Below are 20,988 nucleotides of genomic sequence, written 5' to 3'. Positions count from 1 at the left end.
GATCGGAATTGTTGTAGGAGAATTCAGCCACAGGTATAAGTAGCGACCAATCATCCTGTACCTTGGTGGCGAAACAACGAAGGTATTGTTCTAGGGTCTGATTTACACATTCCGTAGCTCCGTTAGTTTGTGGGTGATAACCAGATGAAAGAGCACGTTGGATTCCTAGAATGCGACAAAGATGTTTCCAGAATTGTGAGACGTATTGAGGTCCTCGGTCTGATATGATCTTGGAAGGAAGTCCATGAAGGCGGAAAATGTGTTCCAGAAAGATTCCAGTGAGTTCTGATGAGGTTGGTAGTCAATGGTGACCATGATAGTCGTGTATCCCCTGGAAGGTGGCAATTCCACAATGAAGTCTGTAGCGATGAATTCCCATGGCCTTGTCGGTAGTGTAGGTTGCAGTAGGAGACCCGCCGGTCTCTTGTTATCGTGTTTGTTTTGACTATAGATAGAGCAGGTTCGGATGTACAGTTGTACGTCACTCTTCATTCTAGGCCACCAAAATTGTCTTTGTATAAGACGGAGAGTGTTGGTGATGCCACAATGTCCGGAGTGGAGGGTACCGTGGCAGAGGTTTATTATCCTTTGTTGTAGTTTCTGTGTGGGAATGACTAGAGCGTTACCTTTGAACAAATATCCGTCCTTGGTTGTCAGATTCCATAGATTCTTCCTTGAAATATCCTTCCAGAGCTCAGAGGATTGGGTTTGCATCCAGACTTCTTCCAAAAGGCTGACTGCTTGAGCTACAAAAATCGTGTGGGGAAACGTCTTGGGATAGGCCCGATCTTCAATAGTTTCGTAATCAGGACGCCGAGATAAGGCATCAGCAATTAAGTTTTGTTATCCAGGAACATGACTGATGTGGAACTGGTACTGGGCAAAGAAGAATGCCCAACGGGCCTGACGACTGTTCCTACACTCCAAGGATTGTAGAACTTGAAGGTTTCGATGGTCTGTGTGAACCTGGACTGGATGTCTAGCTCCCAGGAGTAGATGTCGCCATTCTGTGAAGGCTTGGCGGATGGCTAACAGTTCCTTTTCCAAGACGGAATAATGTGTCTCACTGGGAGTCAGGGTTTGTGAAAGGTAAGCAATGGGGTGTTCCAACTTGTCCTCAAATTCTTACTTCAAGACTGCTCCTATGGCGTAGTTAAGAGGCATCCGTCTCCACTAGGAATGGCCGATAAATGTCGGGTTGGGCTAGGATGGGGGCTTGAGTAAACTCTGTCTTTAGGCGTTGGAATGCCTTGTCTTGAGGAGCAGACCAGAGAACGGGAGTGTCTTTCTCCAAGAGAGCGATGATCGGTTGAACAATCTCAGAAAAGGTGGGTATGAACTTTCAATAGAAATTGGCAAGCCCCAGGAAGGATTGAACTTGCTTCACGGAAGTGGGAGCCGGCCAAGATAGTATGGCCTTTACCTTCGAATGATCCATACCAATTCCTTCTGGACTAAGGACAAATCCTAGATAATGAACAGAAGTAACGTGAAACAGGCATTTCTCAGGTTTGGCTAGGAGTCTGTGTTCACGTAGTCGTTGTAAGACTGCCTTTACATGCTCTTCATGCTTTAAAAGGTCCTTGGAGTAAATCAAGATACGTCCAGGTCGACGATAATGAATAGAAACAGCCTGTCAGAGAACACCCTATCCATGAATCGTTGAAAGACTGCAGGGGCATTAGCAAGTCCAAAGGGCATGACCAGATATACAAAGTGTCCAAAAGGTGTTCTAAAGGCTGTTTTCCATTCGTCTCCTTCCTTGATACGAATCAGATGATAGGCACCCCTGAGATCCAGTTTCGTGAAGATTACAGCACCTCTCACCGCTTCCAGGATATCCGAGATTGAGGGTAAGGGGTAGCGGTCCTTGAGGGTGCATTGATTTAATTCACGATAATCGAGGCAAGGTCTAAGTTCCTTGGTGTCCTTCTTGGGAACCAAGAACAGCGAGGCTCCAGCTGGGGATTTTGATGGTCTTATGGTGCCATTTTGAAGGTTGGTATCCAAGTATTCTCGGGGGGCCTTTTTTTCAGGTTTGGATAGGATAAACATCCTCCCAAAGGGAATCACTGCTGAAAGCTCTGTGTCTATGGCGCAGTCTTCAGGTCTGTGAGGGGGTAGAGCCTGAACTATGGCAGTTGAAAACACATCAGTATAACTTTGATAGGCCTTTGGGACCTGAATGATATTGGAAACCATGAGTGCCTCTTGTTGATCTGCTGGATTACTTTCATACGATATCGAGGAGGGATCCGGGGATAAACAATGAGACAGACAATACTCTGAACCAAGAAACAAGGATCCTGCTGTCCAATTGATGTATGGATTGTGTTTCTGCAACCAGGGCATGCCTAGTACCATGGGGTAGTGGGCTGATTTTATAATATCAAACTTGATCAATTCCTGGTGATGGTTTATTGAAAGTTGTATTTCCTTGGTCTGCAAGGATATGGGTCCTGAACTGAGGGGTCTTCCATCAATTGCCTCCACAGGTTGCATTACACCCCAGGCTTCATATGGAATGTGGTGCTTAAAGACCCAATCCTGATCGATGAATACTCCCATAGCCCCACAATCCACCAAGGACAGGATGGGGTAGGTCTCCTTCTTTGATAACGATAAGAAGGCTTGTAGAACCACTAGGTTGTTCTGTCCAGGAGAGTTTAAGGATGGAATAGATGTGGAGCAAACATCTCTCTCCCGACACCTCGCTCCAACTAGGATCGGGGGCTGGCGTTTCCGAACGCTGTGGAGGGGCTAGAGGACATTCTCTAACCAGGTATTTATCCGATGCACAATACATACACAAGCCTGTGTGAATCCTTCTCATCCTTTCTTGTGGGGAAATGGGTCCACAGAAGGCTCCTATTTGCATAGGTTCCGGGTCAGTGTCAGGGGTTGGAACAGGATCAGTTTTTACTGAAGTCTCAAGAGAACTTTTCTGGAAGGGCATCTTGGTCTTTTTTCTCTCTGCCTTTCTTTCCTGAATACGAAAGTCTATCTGCATGGCTAAATCCATAAGAGCCTGGAATGAGCTAGGACGAGCCACTCTGGCTAATTCATCTTTTATACCCTCGTTTAGTCCCCTACGGAAGAAAGTGAAACTTGCTTCTGAGGACCAATCTGCTTCCTTGGCCAATTGTTTGAATCTTGTGACATACGTTAGCATGTCCTGGGATCCTTGCCGAAAGTCAAGTAGGCATTCCTGGGCACTATAAACCAGCTCTGGGCAGTCGAACAGGGTTTTGAGAGCATGTATGAATTCGTCATAATCATCTAGGAGGGCATCTACAGAATTGATTAAGGGAGTAGCCCAAGTCAATGCATTTCCTGCGAGGTGCGAGATTATAAAGCCCACCTTTGCCCTGGAAGTTGAAAAATAATAGGTCTTAACAGTAAAATGCACCAAACAGGAGTCCAGGAATCCACGAAGGGATTTTGCAGACCCATCATACATGTCTACGACACCACCCAGTAACACACTCTCTTTTGTAGCAGAATCGCAAGACAAAACAAGATGCTTTAATGCTGCATTCTCCGCTTTTAAGTTCTGCACCTCGGTTGTTAGTTCTTGCATGCCACGCATGAGATCCTGGACGGCCTTTTCCATATCGGTTTCAATATCGGTCGTTCGGCGTCTCAAACTGTCGTGAATCTCCCTCTGTCTCACCTGAGATCGCTTCTTGCAGGGATACGCGGGAATATTCTTCTTGCGGGCGGATCGGGTTTTGTACAGGCCGGCACAAGTCTCTTCTGACTCCAGCGTGCGTTCAGCGTTCCAGGATACTCGCGGGTTCAGGACGTCCAGGAAGGAAGAAGCGGTCGCAAGGATACGTGGATTCCAGGAACAGGGTGGAAAGGAGAGGATGGGAGGAGTGGGAATAAGGGACCAGGAACTTGGATAACAGAAGGGTTCGCCAAGCTGCGAAGTACACGTCTAGTCACTACCTGTTGATACGCGTGGGGACGGGGGGGGCGTGGCATATTTATGGGACGTACTACGTCCGCCGTGAAGGCTAGTGCGAGGCTTGTCACGTGATATGGCCATGTTGGGAGAAACAATGAATGCAAGCCCCGCCGCGATAAGGACCAGGAAGTCCAGAAGGGGTGCGTTCTGTGGGTCATGACACATAGTGGCAGGGGCGTTGCTAGGGGGGGCTAAGGGGGCTATAGCCCCTGATCTTTTGGTTGTAGCCCCGGATAGAATCTCAGGAGCTACAGCCAAAAGACTAGCTAGCCCCCAGTCCTGACAGTTCCGACATAAGCTTAGCCCCGGGTCTTTTCCAGACCTAGCAACTCCCCTGCATAGTGGTTTAATATAATTGTGAGGGCAAGGATATGTTTTGGACGCAGACAGACTTTTAAGTTGGATTTTTTGACACAGAATTTCCTTAGTTTTCTTCCAGTAGGGAATCCCATATTAACATAGGGAAAGTTAAGCCTTCAGCCATCCTGACATTTCAGTTAAATAAACATCTTTTGTCTGTTGTTTGGTTATTACTTTGTGATGCATTCACAATATACCAATATAACTATATAGCTGTTGTGTATCTAGGATTGCAATCATAACAAGTGTAAGGAGTAGCCTTTTAACCTTGTCAGTTCAAAGACCTGGTAATTAAATAAATAATGTGTTGAGGATGTCACATATCCCTTAGTGTAAAAGATAGTGCACATTATGCTCAGTGGATAAAGACATTCCATTGTTAGCAAGGAATCCCAGCATCCATTGGGGTGTTATAGTTGTCGGTCAGCCCATGGGGAGGCAGAATGGCGCAGGTCTACCCTATGACAGCAGATCACAGCAACCTATTTGTTCATGAAGTGTTCACTTACAAGACAGCACCATGTACTGAGAGGCTACTGCTTGCTTAAATATAATGCCAGCCAAAGCACTGCATTTTACCGTGCTTCAGGTAACAACACATTTAAACAAACAGCACTATCCAGGTGTATAAGTCCCTGTGCCGCTCAGAAACATCTTGTGCCGAAAGTGCTGTGCCCATGAGAATGAGAGCCGGCAATCGGGAGCCACTGGTTTATCTTGTTGGGCTCTGGAGGAGCACATGCCAGGACACACTTTGCTGACACTCAAGCAGAACTCAGCAGGCCGATGAGGCAAAGAAATAGCTCCATCCAGATGATGTCTCTGTGTGCACCAAAGCCTGGCAGTCAACTGCAGACCTGGAGTAAGCGAGGATTGTTCACTTTTGTCCCTTATCTGCAGCTTGTTGAATGGTGGGTAGAAATCTCAGCCCAGATTACCATTTTCATTTAAAGCAAGCTTGCAGAAATTCCTCACCGTACACAGTTTTCTGAGAGACCGGAACAACTCTGCAGAGATGCAGAGAGAATGTTTAAATGTGTTAGTGGCACGCCTAATGCGTGACTCTTGGCAGGTCTGATTTAGGACAGTCTACAGGGAACCCTGATCATTTCACATCCACTCTTCAGGTCCATTGTTATATTTGGCAGAGTGTACACTCTTCATAGAAAAGACTCACCTCCATCGCCTTCCACTGAGGCCAGAAACCTTGGGGTCATCTTCAACTCCTCGCTCTCCTTTACTCCCCACATCTTGGACCTTACCAGGAAGGCCCACTTTCAACTTCACCTCCCTAGAGGCTTTTTCCCTTTCCATGCCTTCCCCCAGAAGCACAATGTCTCTAGAGCTCTGGTCCTCTCCAGGCTAGACTACTGTAAAAGCCTCTTCCTCAACCTGTCTCTTTCTTTGCTCTGTCCTCTTCAACTAATCCAGAATAGGGCTGCAAGACTTATCCTTGGCCTCAAGCCCTGGGACCATATCTCTCCAGCTCTAAAATCTCTCCACTGGCTCCCGGTTGCTGCAAGCATCAAATTCAAGACCCTTTGCATCATCCACAAAGCTGTCTGGGGCTTGGGGCCACGCTATCTGCTACTCTCTCTTACTAAATACTCTCCTTCCAGATCCCTTCAATCTTCTTGTTTCAACTTTCTGCTGATCAAACATTTCTCCAAGCAGAGAGTTGGGGACAGATCTCTCTCCTCAGCTGGCTCCCTCCTATGGAACAGTCTCCCTCTCTCTCTCCATCTTGAACCGGACCAGCTCAAGTTCCCCAAACAACTCCAGAGCTTTCTCTTTTCCTCCTCCTTCGCTTTCCCCCTCCCGTGCTAACCATCCCCTCTGTCACTGAGATTGGTGGCATGGTCCCTCAAGAGTCCAATAGGTGGCCTTGCCTTTCTGTCCAATCCCCCAGAAACCCCAACCCCTGCACTGCCCTCTCAGCCCTCACCTGCCCATCGGGTGGTTGGCCTCTGCCCTGCACTTACCTGATGGCCGGTAGACCTCTGTCTTCACCTGGGATGTCTCCGCCCATGCACTTACCAGGTTCCTTACTAACAGGCACCTGTGGCACTTCTTCCCCTAGGGGATCCTAATAGCACTTACCTCACCCCCCTTTTTGTCCTTTTCTTTTCTCTGCACATGCATGCTCTGAATGTCACATGGCCTAGTAGAACCCCTGTTCTTTTTGTATTTATGCATCGTCAATTTCATTGTTTATTTGCTCCCTTGTTCCTTTCCCTTGTGCCTTGTGGCGCTTTAAAACTACTGTCTTGTTGTATAAACTCCTTATAACTACCCAATAAATAAATAAATAAATAAATAGATAAATAAATAAATAATGCTCATTGCAGCTATCACAACAACCACAACAAACTGGAAAACTGCAGACAAACAGTATCACCTTGGATATTGACATGAAATGTGTTACAGAATAATTTGCCCGAGAAATCTTTAAAGGAATGGTTCGCCCAAAATGTTTTATTGCCCAAAAAGATGGCCAATACTAAAACAAATATACTCACACTTTTTTTGTTAAGTTCCTATGTAAAATTTTGAGCAATTGAAGCTCAAAAATTGGAAAAGCAAGCACGTGGGCGCATCCATTTTGTGAAATGGATGCCCGCCTGTGCTGGCTTTTGCGGCACTAATGAAGGAAAAGCCAGCCAGCTGTAGTAAACAAAAGCTACCACTGGGTGGCTTTTCCTTCATTGGTGCCGGGACTCGGAGGACGCGGACCGGAGACTACAGGCAGAAAAGCTGCAGCTGCATCTCGTTAAGTGCTATTTTTAAAATAAGCACTAGCTGCGTTTTTTTTTCTACGTTTTCCGGGCTGGAGGAGCCAGCACAGCCGCAGGGCTTCACCGGGCCCCTAGTCCCAAAAACCTCACTTTTTATGCGATTTACCATTGATTTACAGCCTATGCTGTCAATTACACAGCCGGGTGGCTGTCCTTTTAGGACAGCCAGCTGGCCAATCAGGCCTGGTTTCACTCAGCACACCTAGAGACAAAGGGCAGGGACGTTTCGGGACCCTCCCTCACTTCGTGCCTTTCCAGACACACTGCCAAAGGCAAAACACACAAAGTACTCATACCTGCATCAACTAACAGAGTAAAAGCCCAGAAGAAACTAACAAACAGAACATTTGCGAAAAAAGAAGACAACCAGGGGTGCTGTACTACAGCTGAGGGTTCAGCCCGCGGTAAAGATGCACACTGGTAGTAAAATTAAACCACTGCCACCAGCCATTTAAAGTAGGTTAGTGTAACATGAAATGTTACATGAGAAGTCGAATAGGAATCACTAAGTAACCTCCCAGCACTCCACATAGGGTGGTGTGTGCTGGTCCCACAAAGAGAAAAGTAAGACAGAGATCATCTTACTATTCTTTGGAATGGTAGTTCACCCAAGAATATATGGCGGCCATGGAACAGGAGAAGGGACTGCATGTAGTCTCTTCTCTCTTTCCATGGTGGCAGTTCAGGAGCGGACACGCTGGGGACAGGAGGGAAGTGTCCGCTCCTGAAAAGCACTAAAAAGAAGGTAAGTCGGGGTGTGGGAAGGGAAATCTGTGGATGGGGACAGGGGTTTGGGAGAGGGAGGGGACCACTTACATTGTTCACTGGTGGGGAAGATGGCGGCCTCCAGCCGTGAGGGAGCTTGGATCGGGGGATTACCAGATCCCACCTTTCCGAGCCTTCTCATGGCTTGAAGGCTGCCACCCCCTCCACCCCTGCCGGGTACTAATAATTAAAAACAACTGCACACATCTGTTCTGTTTAAGTATTGGACCTTCATCTATTCAGCGCAAATTCGGAGCTTACACATTTATCATTGAAACTCCTTAGAAAAGTCAAAGGGAGAGAAATGTAATTCCCCAGGATCATATGCTTTAGTAGGTGGTGAAACTTCGATTTGAGACAGGTCTACAGTTTAAGCACTTGACCACATATCTTCTCAGGTCTAATTGTTAGGAGTATGTGTTAGTGTTTGCCTTTCAGAATACTGTGTTATATAATAATAACTTGAGCAGCACAGAAATCGTAGTAAAATAGTTTGCCAAATATTTCAATCCTTAAAGAAACATGTTAAGCAAAAATAGAATAATTGTAGTATCCCCCCTCTGCGGCCCCATGAATGTAGGATTACATGTTCCAGAATGCAAAGTAATGCAAGTCTAAAGAAAGTACCGTAGAAAGCCACATAACAAAAGGTACTACAATAAATTGCATGCATGTAGGCATAAGCAGCCTGCTTATTTATATGTGGGCTAAAGACAATGGGCCTCATTACAACTATGCCAGTCCGGAAACAATAGGGCCGGTAAGCTTACTGTCATGATCTCTGCTTCCAAAAGGTCAGGGTTTTCCCAACTCCCTTGGAAGCAGATCCATAACCCAGGTTCCGAGTGCCAACCAGTCCCAATTGGGACCTTTTGGACCCAGTCCTGGCGCCAGTGGCACCAGGCTCATAAATATGCCCAGTCCCAGCGCTGGAAGCGCCGGGCTCATAAAGCTTGGGTGGACTTACCTTCAGCAGACCATGCTGCTTACTTGCCTGCCAGTTGAGCCTCTGATCCTCTTCTGTTTGGAACTACTTTTCCTGTTGGGTGGGGCTGGAGCCACTCCCTAGATTCAGAACACTGGAACTCTTCTGGAAGGCAGGAACTCTTTTCTTACCAGGAACTCTTTTCTTACTTAGGCGTGGCTGTGGAAGGAGACACCTAAGCACTACAGGAGGCTATTTAAACCACACCCGGTGGATGAATCTTGCTTTGCGTTATTCTGCAACCTCTGCAGCAGAACGCTCATCGTGTCTTCTGCATCCGGTCCTGGGCCTAAGGAAAAAGGCTTACCATCCTGAATCCAGTCTTCAGCAACACCTATAAAGACAAGAAAGAACAGGTTAGCATTCCGGCATCTGAAAGGCAAAGGCTTACCATCCTGAATCCAGTCTTCAGCAACACCTATAAAGATAAGAAAGAACAGGTTAGCATTCCGGCATCTGAAAGGCAAAATCTTCCCAACTCTTCGCACGCTCCGGAGGCCTTCGGCGCTGCATCCCGCATCTGAAAGACAAAACAAGGTGCGTTTAAAGACATTGGGGAACTTTAATACTCACGTGCCATTACTCCTTTCCACATCTAATCCAGTGGGTATTCCGGCACCCTGCAGCCGCTCCGAACTCGTACCTGCAAAATAAAAAGACAGTTAGAGCGCATCGTGAAGCAGGCAACAAGCGCTTACTTACGTGCTTCCAGGCGCTTCTATTCATCACACGGGCTCCATCTTCAACTCACTTCAGCCTGTCATCCGCCATCGCCGGAACCCTGCAAAACAAGAGACATCATTACTAAAGACTTTAAAGACATTTGAATGACTCGAAACTTACCGTTCGTGCAGTAAACGACGGACAGCAGTCCTCTGAAGTCAAGAGGCCTGCGCTACCTATCCAGTGAAGAAACTGGTTACAGCACCCTGCCCCGAGGCAGATGGAGAGCTCGGCATTCACTTACCTAAGGTGAGAGCGTTAACCTTTGGGGGTCTACAGGAGAGGAGAAGAGGAAAGAGATAGGGACACCCCAATAACCCCAGTTCATTAACCCCATATTTTCTATCTGCAGACATCTTACTCTACACGTCAGGCATACAGTGCACAGAGGTCCAGCCCAAAGAGCCAACCGGGTGCTACACATCACCTTTGAAGATACGGTAGTCGCCCAGTCAAGACCGGCGCCTCTGCGAGAATCAGGTGAGCGTTACAGAACGCAAAGCCTACCACAAAACTCTCGCCCAGGCGCTATGGAAACCTCGGATACTGACCCCCTAGCCCGGTTACTTGGGGAATTAAGGGCAGAAGTGCATGCAGCTCGTCAGGAAACGAATGCTCTAAGAAGGGAACTAATTATTTCCAAGGAGAGAACAGACAATCTTGCTAGACAAGTGCTACAGTCACAAGCCGGACAGACCCCGTTACCCGCATCAGGGGCAAATCTTCCTTCAACATCCTCTATGAATCCAGTGCAGATCAACCTACCTGGGAATGTACCTCTGGCTCCGCCCGAACGATTTTCTGGTGACCCAAAGAGGTTTGCACTATTTATCAATCAGTGCCGGTTGCACTTCTTATGCCGGCCAGCAGCCTTTCCAACTGATCAAGCAAAAGTAGCTTTTGTACTTTCGTACCTTAGTGGCAATGCGGCAGACTGGTCGATCCCTCTAGTTAATCAAGATGATCCGGTTCTCCATGATTTTCAAGCCTTTCAGCTTAGTATGGAAAAACTGTTCGCAAGACATTCACAGGGGCAGGCCTTGGACAATGAGCTTCTTTCGTTGCGACAGGGTAATCAAGACCTTTTGGCTTATATTGCATCTTTCAATAGACTAATAGTGGAAACTCAATGGCCTGAGGACAAAAGGATTACGCTGTTTTATAGAGGTCTACGTGGAGAGCTCAAAGACGTTTTAGCCCAAGTAGTGAATCCCCCACAAGACTGTTCGGATTATATAGACTTGGTCGTTCAAATAGATCACAGGCTGCAGAACAGGAAGGCCGATCGTTCCAAGTTTGATGCTCGAGTATTTTCCAAACCGCCAACTCCTTCCAAAGGAGTAGACTCTGGGGAACCCATGCAAATAGGGGGTCTGAAAGGTCCTCTAACACAAAGGGAGCGGGAAAGGAGGAAACAGTTGCAATTATGCCTATATTGCGGAAACTCAGGGCACTTTCTTCGAGACTGTCCGGTGAAACCTGCCAAGAAGGCAGTAGGAGCTGCAGTTACCAAAGTTACAAACTCTGAGCAGGGAAACGACCTCGCCCGACAAGAATAGAGGTCCTCTTGCCGAGCGTGAAAACCAGTTCCGTGACCTCGCATTTCGTGATACCTATGGTCCTCATTAGCCCTGATAATCCGGATCGATTACATGCAATTGAAGCTTACGTCGACAGCGGTGCCATCGGCAATTATGTGGATCATGAAATGGTTTTGAGGATGAATCTAACTCTTTGTCCCAAGGCTGTAAAGGACGTCATTACTACGGTGGATGGTACGGAGATAGCCTCCGGGCCAGTAACGCATACCACTCAAGAGGTGACGCTAGTAAGTCAAGATGGACACCATGAGAAGATCGTGTTCGATGTGATCAAGGCCCCTCAGTTTCAGATTATTCTAGGAATACCTTGGTTAGAGAAACACAATCCTCTGATCGATTGGCGAGCAAGAACGGTCCAGTTTCCAGAATGTGTCTCTACTTGTCACCCTCCACCTGGTGTTGCACTGGCCGCAATTTCTTCAGAGACTCCCCAGTTACCTCCCGAATACCTAGAATACCAAGATGTTTTCCGGAAGGATCAGGCTAACTCTCTACCTCCTCATAGGTCTTATGACTGCCAGATAGACCTGATACCTGGATCTACTCCTCCTTGTAGTAGAATTTATGCCCTCACCGAGCCTGAGAACCTTCACCTTTGACAATACCTGGATCAATACCTGGCAAATGGGTTTATTCGTCCTTCCAAGTCCCCTGCTTCTTCAGCTTTGTTCTTCGTTCCAAAAAAGGAAGGAGACCTTAGAACTTGTATCGATTATCGCTCCCTGAACCAGATCACCGTTAAGAATAGATATCCGTTACCTTTGATCCCTGAACTCCTGGACCAAGTCAGAAAAGCATGCATATATACAAAGCTGGATCTTAGAGGAGCTTACCACTTGGTACGAGTAAAAGAGGGCGATGAATGGAAGACGGCCTTCCGCACCAAGTATGGGCTATTTGAATATCAGGTCATGCCCTTCGGACTTTGCAATGCCCCGGCCGCCTTTCAATATTTTATGAACGATGTCCTCAGAGAGCTCATAGATGTATGTGTTGTTGTTTACATCGACGACATCCTCGTTTATTCTTCATCGGAATCTGAACATCGGAAACACGTGAAAATGGTCCTCGAAAGATTGCGTCAACACAAACTTTTCGCTAAGTTGGAAAAATGTGTTTTCAACGTGACTGAAGTTGAATTCTTGGGATTCATATTATCACCTGGCGGAGTGCGTATGGATTCAAAGAAGGTCGATGCAGTTCTCAAATGGCCATCACCATCCTCCGTAAAAGGTGTGCAAAGCATGTTAGGCTTCGCTAACTTTTACCGCAGGTTTATCCCCGAATTCTCTCGAATAGTCCAGCCCATCACTGCCTTGTTAAAGAAAAACAAACGTTTTGAATGGTCTACCGAGGCGGAACAAGCTTTCCAGGATTTGAAGACTAAATTTATCTCTGCACCAATCTTAAAACACCCTCGCCCCGAACTCCCCTACATCGTGGAAACTGATGCTTCAAGCCTTGCCATGGGGGCAGTTCTATCACAAAAGGACCCGGTAACCAATCAGTTGCATCCCGTGGCATTTTGGTCCCGCAAATTCTCGCCTCCTGAAATCAATTACACGATTACTGACAAGGAACTTCTGGCTATCAAGTCTGCCTTTAAGGCTTGGCGGCATTATCTGCTGGGGGCCCGACACACCGTTACTGTGATTACGGATCACCGAAACCTGCAATATTTGAAGACCGCAAAAGCCCAATCCTCTAGACAACTCCGTTGGGCATTATTCTTTGCCGAGTTTGACTTCATAATTACCTATCGACCTGGTACAAAGAACGGTAAAGCCGATGCCCTTTCTCGGATGGGAGTGGAAGAACACTTGGTCAACCCTAAACCTGTACCAATCATTCCCGAACAAAGAATTCTGGGTGTAATCGCCACAGAATCCATAGAGGAAGTTAAGGATAAAGCCAGGCAACTTGTAACTCCAGCAGACCTACAGAATTGGCATCTGCAGGGAAAGGACTTTGCAGTAAAGGACAACTTATTGTATTTCCAAGAACGATTATACCTACCCAGCACAGATTTACAGAAAAAAGTAATCTCTTGTTATCACGACTCTTTAATGGAAGGTCATCCCGGTATAGCCAAGACCTCAGAAAAGATCAAGCGCTACTTCTGGTGGCCGTCTTGGAAAAAAGATATCAGAGACTTTATAATGTTCTGTGGAGTATGCGCCCAAAACAAGAGTCAAAAGGAAAGACCAGCAGGCCTCTTACGCCCTATTGACATCCCACCTCGCCCTTGGCATACGCTTTCTATGGACTTCATCACCGATCTACCTCCATGCTCGGGATACAATACGATTCTAGTAATCGTGGACTTATTCTCCAAGATGGCGCATTTCATTCCGCTCAAAGGCTTGCCAACAGCAGCAACTCTGGCCCGAGAATTTCTCGAAAACATCGTCCGACTGCACGGTTTTCCTTCGGTTCTAATTTCGGATCGAGGTAGTCAATTTATTTCTCATTTTTGGCGAAGTTGCTGTCGGTCGGCTCAAATTGATGTGAGACTATCGACCAGTCACCACCCTCAGACCGACGGACAAACCGAGAGGACCAATCAAACTCTGGAACAGTATTTACGCTGCATGCTGCAACAAACTGAAAAAACTTGGAAAGATATCCTTTGGATAGCCGAGTATGCCTACAATAACTCTGTCCATTCGGGAACTGGGAAAACCCCGTTTTTTCTTTTGTACGGCAGTCACCCTCGAACCTCGGAGTTGGATCCCCTCCAAGATCTTGAAACACCAGCAGTAGACTACCTGCATTCTACAATCACCCAAGCCTTTAAGGAAGCTGTTTTTCACCTTCAAAGGGCTAAAGAACAATAAAAGAAAGGAGCAGATCAACATCGGAAGGAAGCCCCTCACTATCAAGTAGGGGATCAAGTCTGGTTATCCACCAAATATCTATCTCTAAAAGGGCCACGCACATTCAACCCAAGATACCTTGGTCCCTATTCCATCACTACCATAGTAAACCCAGTAGCGGTCAAGTTGGACTTGCCCCCGCACATGAAGATACATCCGGTCTTCCACGTCTCTCTATTAAAACCCGTGCAACCTCAAACCAGACTAACCAAATCTCCAAAACCTATCCTAGTGGATGGAGAACTCGAGTTTGAAGTCAAAAGCATTCTGGACTCCAAGATCTCCAAATCTAAACTATTCTACCTAATTGACTGGAAAGGCTACGGCCCCCAAGAGAGATCCTGGGAACCTGCTGAATATGTCCACGCTCCTCGCCTAATCAAAAGATTTCACCGAACATTTCCTGACAAGCCAAAACCCCCGGAGAAGCCCGGTTTGGGAGGGGCCTTGAGGGGGGGTACTGTCATGATCTCTGCTTCCAAAAGGTCAGGGTTTTCCCAACTCCCTTGGAAGCAGATCCATAACCCAGGTTCCGAGTGCCAACCAGTCCCAATTGGGACCTTTTGGACCCAGTCCTGGCGCCAGTGGCACCAGGCTCATAAATATGCCCAGTCCCAGCGCTGGAAGCGCCGGGCTCATAAAGCTTGGGTGGACTTACCTTCAGCAGACCATGCTGCTTACTTGCCTGCCAGTTGAGCCTCTGATCCTCTTCTGTTTGGAACTACTTTTCCTGTTGGGTGGGGCTGGAGCCACTCCCTAGATTCAGAACACTGGAACTCTTCTGGAAGGCAGGAACTCTTTTCTTACCAGGAACTCTTTTCTTACTTAGGCGTGGCTGTGGAAGGAGACACCTAAGCACTACAGGAGGCTATTTAAACCACACCCGGTGGATGAATCTTGCTTTGCGTTATTCTGCAACCTCTGCAGCAGAACGCTCATCGTGTCTTCTGCATCCGGTCCTGGGCCTAAGGAAAAAGGCTTACCATCCTGAATCCAGTCTTCAGCAACACCTATAAAGACAAGAAAGAACAGGTTAGCATTCCGGCATCTGAAAGGCAAAGGCTTACCATCCTGAATCCAGTCTTCAGCAACACCTATAAAGATAAGAAAGAACAGGTTAGCATTCCGGCATCTGAAAGGCAAAATCTTCCCAACTCTTCGCACGCTCCGGAGGCCTTCGGCGCTGCATCCCGCATCTGAAAGACAAAACAAGGTGCGTTTAAAGACATTGGGGAACTTTAATACTCACGTGCCATTACTCCTTTCCACATCTAATCCAGTGGGTATTCCGGCACCCTGCAGCCGCTCCGAACTCGTACCTGCAAAATAAAAAGACAGTTAGAGCGCATCGTGAAGCAGGCAACAAGCGCTTACTTACGTGCTTCCAGGCGCTTCTATTCATCACACGGGCTCCATCTTCAACTCACTTCAGCCTGTCATCCGCCATCGCCGGAACCCTGCAAAACAAGAGACATCATTACTAAAGACTTTAAAGACATTTGAATGACTCGAAACTTACCGTTCGTGCAGTAAACGACGGACAGCAGTCCTCTGAAGTCAAGAGGCCTGCGCTACCTATCCAGTGAAGAAACTGGTTACAGCACCCTGCCCCGAGGCAGATGGAGAGCTCGGCATTCACTTACCTAAGGTGAGAGCGTTAACCTTTGGGGGTCTACAGGAGAGGAGAAGAGGAAAGAGATAGGGACACCCCAATAACCCCAGTTCATTAACCCCATATTTTCTATCTGCAGACATCTTACTCTACACGTCAGGCATACAGTGCACAGAGGTCCAGCCCAAAGAGCCAACCGGGTGCTACACATCACCTTTGAAGATACGGTAGTCGCCCAGTCAAGACCGGCGCCTCTGCGAGAATCAGGTGAGCGTTCCACTTACCGGCACCATTGCTTACGGACCGGCATATTACAGGTCTGCACGCTGGAGGCGTTGTGCCTGACAGGTCGGACCCTGCCGGACACAGCAGCCATGGTAAGCAGATCGTCACGGAAGCACCGGCTCTGCTATTACCGGTGGCAGTGCTTCCGTGTACACCATTCCCATAGAGTCCTATCAGACTCTATGGGAATGGGGAATTACAATTTACCAGTACCTCTGGCTGAGACTGAAACTGAGACTGAAACTGCACTGGTCACCTGGCTATTCTCTTTTCTTGGGCCCAGGTCCCCTCCCCGCCGGTTGCACACCTGCACTTTGGCAACCCTTGCACTCTGGGCTGTTTCTGTATCCCTACAGCCCCCTATCAGCACTCTACAGCTGATGTCTGCACTTACCCTGCACCTGCCACCAGCTGGCCGCACCTCTTATTTATTGTTCTTATTTATTGTTTAATTTATCTACTGTCTATCCTATGTATTGCACTTTTCCCCTCCCCCCCTGCACTTGCGCAATCTCAATGTCACTTGGCCTAATAAGATTCTTGTCTCTGTTTCCCTCTGTTCCCCTCCCTTGCCTCTTTGCGCCTTGAAACACTTGTGTATCGCGTGTTATAAATGCCATATCATATCACCTAGCTCCCGTTCCGCCGGGAGTTGTAATGTCCCGGTGTTACCGGGAAGCTTGTTGCCGGTATATCATTACGGGTCCGGCGGCAACCCGCTGGTAGCACTGGCAGGGTTACCGCCGGACTCGTAATGCACCCCAATGTTACATTCTGCATACATGTAAAACCTTTGTGTGTGTCAAATAAAAGAAGAACACAATATAAAAATGTGAGACAGTTTAAAAGCTTTTGTCTTTAAATAAGGAACAGAATTGGATATTTCAGAGGAGATTGATTTGGTCTTTCTGATCAGTGCTGGAAATGGAAAGAAATGTAGTGGGGGAACTGTCTCCTCTTTGGAGGGGTGGGGCTGTGGGAAGGAGGGGACGGGGCCAAGGGGTGTGGCCCCCAGCCACGTTGCGCAACACAGTATCTCATTATAGAACCCAATCCTGGTGATTTGCATAAAAGCAAAGAGCATTATGGGAACATCATAATGGCCACAATTTTAAATGTTAAACATGTCTTATAGAGATTCAGTAAGAAACTCTTTTGAGTGAATAATGGACACTTCTGTTTTGGTTGGGCACAATATTCTCCCTAATAAAGAGATGTCTGTAAACTGCAGTTTCTGTATACAGTGTCGACAATTCATTGAATAGCTGTCTTCAGAAAGGATCTGCTCCTTGAGGTAAAGGATCTAGGACAGTCAAGTACTAGCCCCTGTGTCTTGGGGACAGAGTGAAGTATTTTGCTCTATGTCAGCCACGGAGAAGAAATACTCACTGGCCGAGAAGGAGAGACTAGTGGTAGTCTGGACATGGAAGCATTTTCACTTCTTCCTGTTTGGAAAGGCATTCACGATTGCCATAGACCACCAGGCCTTCCTCACCATCAATGGTAACCCAAGGCACAGATGCCCCCACACATTGCGAGATGGGGTCTCCGACTCCAAGACTACAAAATCACAATCTGCTATAGACCGGGGAAAAACAAGAACCCTGCTGAATCCTTCATCCGTCATTCCGTGAGGACCCTACGACCAGAACACTTGATCGCAAATGCATATGTACACTATGTCCTCCACCAGATGAAGTTGTTCCCAGTGGCATGGAGGACACTCCAACAGGAATCGGCAGCAGATGCAGCTCTGGACATCATCGCACAGTGCATCGTCCAAGGAAAGCTGAAACATGAAAAGGACACGGCTAAACATCTTGACATTGCATCTCAAGAAGACATCAGGAATATGACGCTGGTGCAGGAGGAGCACAGGGTCACAGAGAACCCTGTTGTGATAAAAGGATGCAAGATCGTCCTGCCTAAGTCATTGTGTCAGCGGGTCATAGACCTGGCTCCCGAGGGCCATCGAGGGGTGGTATCCACCAAGAAACTGATCCGACAAAAAATATGATCTTCAGGCCTGGATGAGTAAGTTGAAGAAACACTTAAGAACTGTGCTAGGTGCTGTGTAGTGGCATCAACTCCACGGCCAAATCCCCTACAAATGTCCCCGCTGCCGGAGGGCATCTGGGAAGAGTTAGCGATCAACTTCTTTAGCCCACTCCGAGACGGCACCTATGCCTTGGTGGCAATCGACAAATAGTCAAGATTCCCAGAGGTGCAGATTGTGTCATCCACGGCGGCGGTCATACCTGCGTTGGAACGCATAGTGTCAGCATATGGCATCCCCAAAATCTTCAAATCAGATAATGGTCCGCCATTTACCAGGCTGGATTTTGCCAACTTCACACAATATATGTGGTTCAAGCAACAGAAGATCATTCCCCTCTGGCCACAGGCCAATGGCACGGTCGAACGCTTCATAGGGAATATCATGAGGGCATTGCACGTCACCCATGTGTCCAACAAACCCTGTGAACAGACCCTATACCAACTACTGAGAGACTACCACCACACGCCCCACAGCACCACGGGCATGTACCTGGCGAACCTTATGCCCAGCCGTAGCCCAAGGACGCGACTACGCCAAGGTCTAGTTACAGAGTTGTCAAAATCATCTGACCAAGAGCTCAGATGGATGCAAGAGAGAAGATGAAGATGAAAGCGACAGCAGATGCGAGGTGGGGTGAACAAGAAAGTACTTTAGAAATAGGGGACAGAGTGGTGGTACGCCAGACACAACGCCGGAAGGAGGATTCCAGGTTCACACCAGGACCCCTTACTGTCACGCAGGTGAAGGTCACCATTATTACTGCATAAGACAATTACAGACAGGGAATAACATTCAACGTATCGCAATTCAGAGAATGCAGAGTGGAGACTGAAGAGCGTGATGTACCGTGTGATGTGCCCATAGACGACTGGTCCATGGGAGAGCTGGATGATCCCTACTTGGGGGATGGAGAGGTGTCTGATGAAGAGTGGAAAGAAGTGGAGCCCAACCCCTCAAGACGTAGTCCGGTTTCCGCCGCGAGAAGTACGGCCAGTCAGGACCATGTTTAAACCTGTAAGATTCTTTGATGAAATAGGTTAATGCATAACTGTTTGTTCAAGAAGGGGGAATGTGTCACATTGTGTGGTTTCAGCCTCATTATGTTAGAGGCGGGGTTAGAGAGGTAGCGAGATGAGGAAATGATGTGGGCATACATGCCAACCCTCCCGATTTAGACGGGAGACTCACGATTTTTCTGTGAAAAATACTGCTATTTTTCATGGCCTCCCGTCTAAATTAACTATAGCCCCAATGCATCCCATGGGGAAATGTGCATCTCCCGATTTCCCTGTGGAAATCTCCATCCCACATACGTCTGAATGTTGGCGTGTATGCATGGGAGGCAGGAAGCCTTAGTTTAGAATAAAGACAGAGTTGACTTGAGACCAGTGTCTACTGTGTGGGCCTCCCTCTGTTCACGCACTGCATGGCGCTTATAACGGTTGTGTCCTTATTTGTCCTGCAGTACAAAGAAGCGCCATCGCCTGTGTTAACACGTCTTGTTCCGGCCCATTCACTGCACTATTTCTGATGCAAAATGGCTAATTCCCCCTCAGTTCATATCACTGGCCATGATTATTAACAAGGGCATGTAAAGTGTTTAAATGCTGCAGGGGTGGGGGGGGCGTGGACTTTGCTGCCTGAGTGGTGTGCAGTGTCTCTCACAGGCATCCTGAGCTAAGATAGCCGCTGCATTTTATTGCAGCCCTAAAAATCCCTGTGCTTTCATGCTCTTACCTGGAGCAGAGCATGAAAACCTGGGGGCTCTGGGACAACCCCAAAGGCAGGTGTGTGAGGAAGCAAGGTGAGGTCCCAATCAGCTCGGCACAGGGTAGCAACAGGGAACCTCAAGTATCGCTGCCTTTGAATTAACAAAATGCTCTTCCCATTTGTTCATGATCGTGTGTGATGTTTTTTATTAAAAAGTCCACCTCTTAATTTATCAACGGTATTATTTGAATCTAATATTTAGTTATCTTTGGGACTTCAATGTTTTTATTTCTACATTTCACCTCTGTGTTTGCCACTGTATTTTCAGTCTCTATGACTTGTTGACTTTATATGACTTAGATAAATCTAAATATTTTAACACTAAGGCATGTACCTGTCACACGCACACTGCATGGCCTTCGTATTGATTGATAGCTTAAACGCCAATCAAATACAACCACGGTCTCCGGTATCGGTGATGTCATGATTGACGTCATCCCTGAATGAAAGAAACTGAAAGAAAACTAAACGTACCAGCGTGGTATTTGATGGCTTTCTTGGAATTGAACTATGTCCGCTGAGTAAGTGCTAATGATCGTCGCTAGTAAACATGAAAAAAACAGGCACTCATATAGCATTATTGTAAAGCAAAGAAGGAAACGAACTGTTTAGACACGTACAGTGCCCCCAATTTAAGGATAAAATCTGCAATCATAAAATTGTAATAAAAATCGTAAAATCAAGGCGCTTGTGTATGTCATTAAATATTTTGTTTAAAATCTCCTTAGATATGACATTTTCATTTTCTTTACTTCTTAGTGTCCCCGCCATAGAAAGTACAATCTAGAATATCACTTCAAAGATGGCCACCACGCTTACAGACTTCAGAAGAAGGTTTAATCATTTGAGTTTCTCTTTTGTGTTTATTTTTAAACGTCAGTGCTTCGAAGCCTATTGTAAGCGGTTCGCCGGATTGGTGTCATTCAGAACCGGTATTCGGGGAAGGCGATAGGTGGACAACCACAAGGTAAAATGCCTGACGGATACGTGTTCAGCAAATTAAATTGAAGGAGGTATTGAACAACCAATCGCCGCGGAGCAGGGCGGGGAATTGAAACCTCTGCTGGGTGTCAGATGTGATGCTTATGTGGCTTTAGATTGCGGGATGTTCTCGGTGTATCGAGTGAGCGGCATTAGGTGAGTGTTTGCGATAATTTTCGTTGAAGAGTCCAGTGTTGTATAACGAA

The 20,988-nt window shown here is 47.1% G+C and overlaps 1 protein-coding gene across 2 annotated transcripts in view; it reads left to right on the top strand.

Annotated features, from left to right (window-relative positions):
• Positions 1 to 20,685: 20,685 nt before the first annotated feature.
• Positions 20,686 to 20,988, top strand: part of FICD (FIC domain protein adenylyltransferase) — an 88,448-nt gene continuing 88,145 nt past the window's right edge. Inside the window, exon 1 of one of the 2 annotated variants that reach the window (XM_069619466.1) lies at positions 20,686 to 20,768. The gene's annotated coding sequence lies outside the window, so the exon portion shown is untranslated. The other variant, XM_069619465.1, reaches the window with a different exon arrangement.

The sequence above is a fragment of the Ambystoma mexicanum genome, chromosome 10 (genome assembly GCF_040938575.1).
Source record: "Ambystoma mexicanum isolate Mex_15411 chromosome 10, UKY_AmexF1_1, whole genome shotgun sequence".
NCBI classification, from domain to species: domain Eukaryota; kingdom Metazoa; phylum Chordata; class Amphibia; order Caudata; family Ambystomatidae; genus Ambystoma; species Ambystoma mexicanum.
Note: the sequence above shows the minus strand (reverse complement) of the source record. Positions and strands in the feature narration are given on the sequence as shown.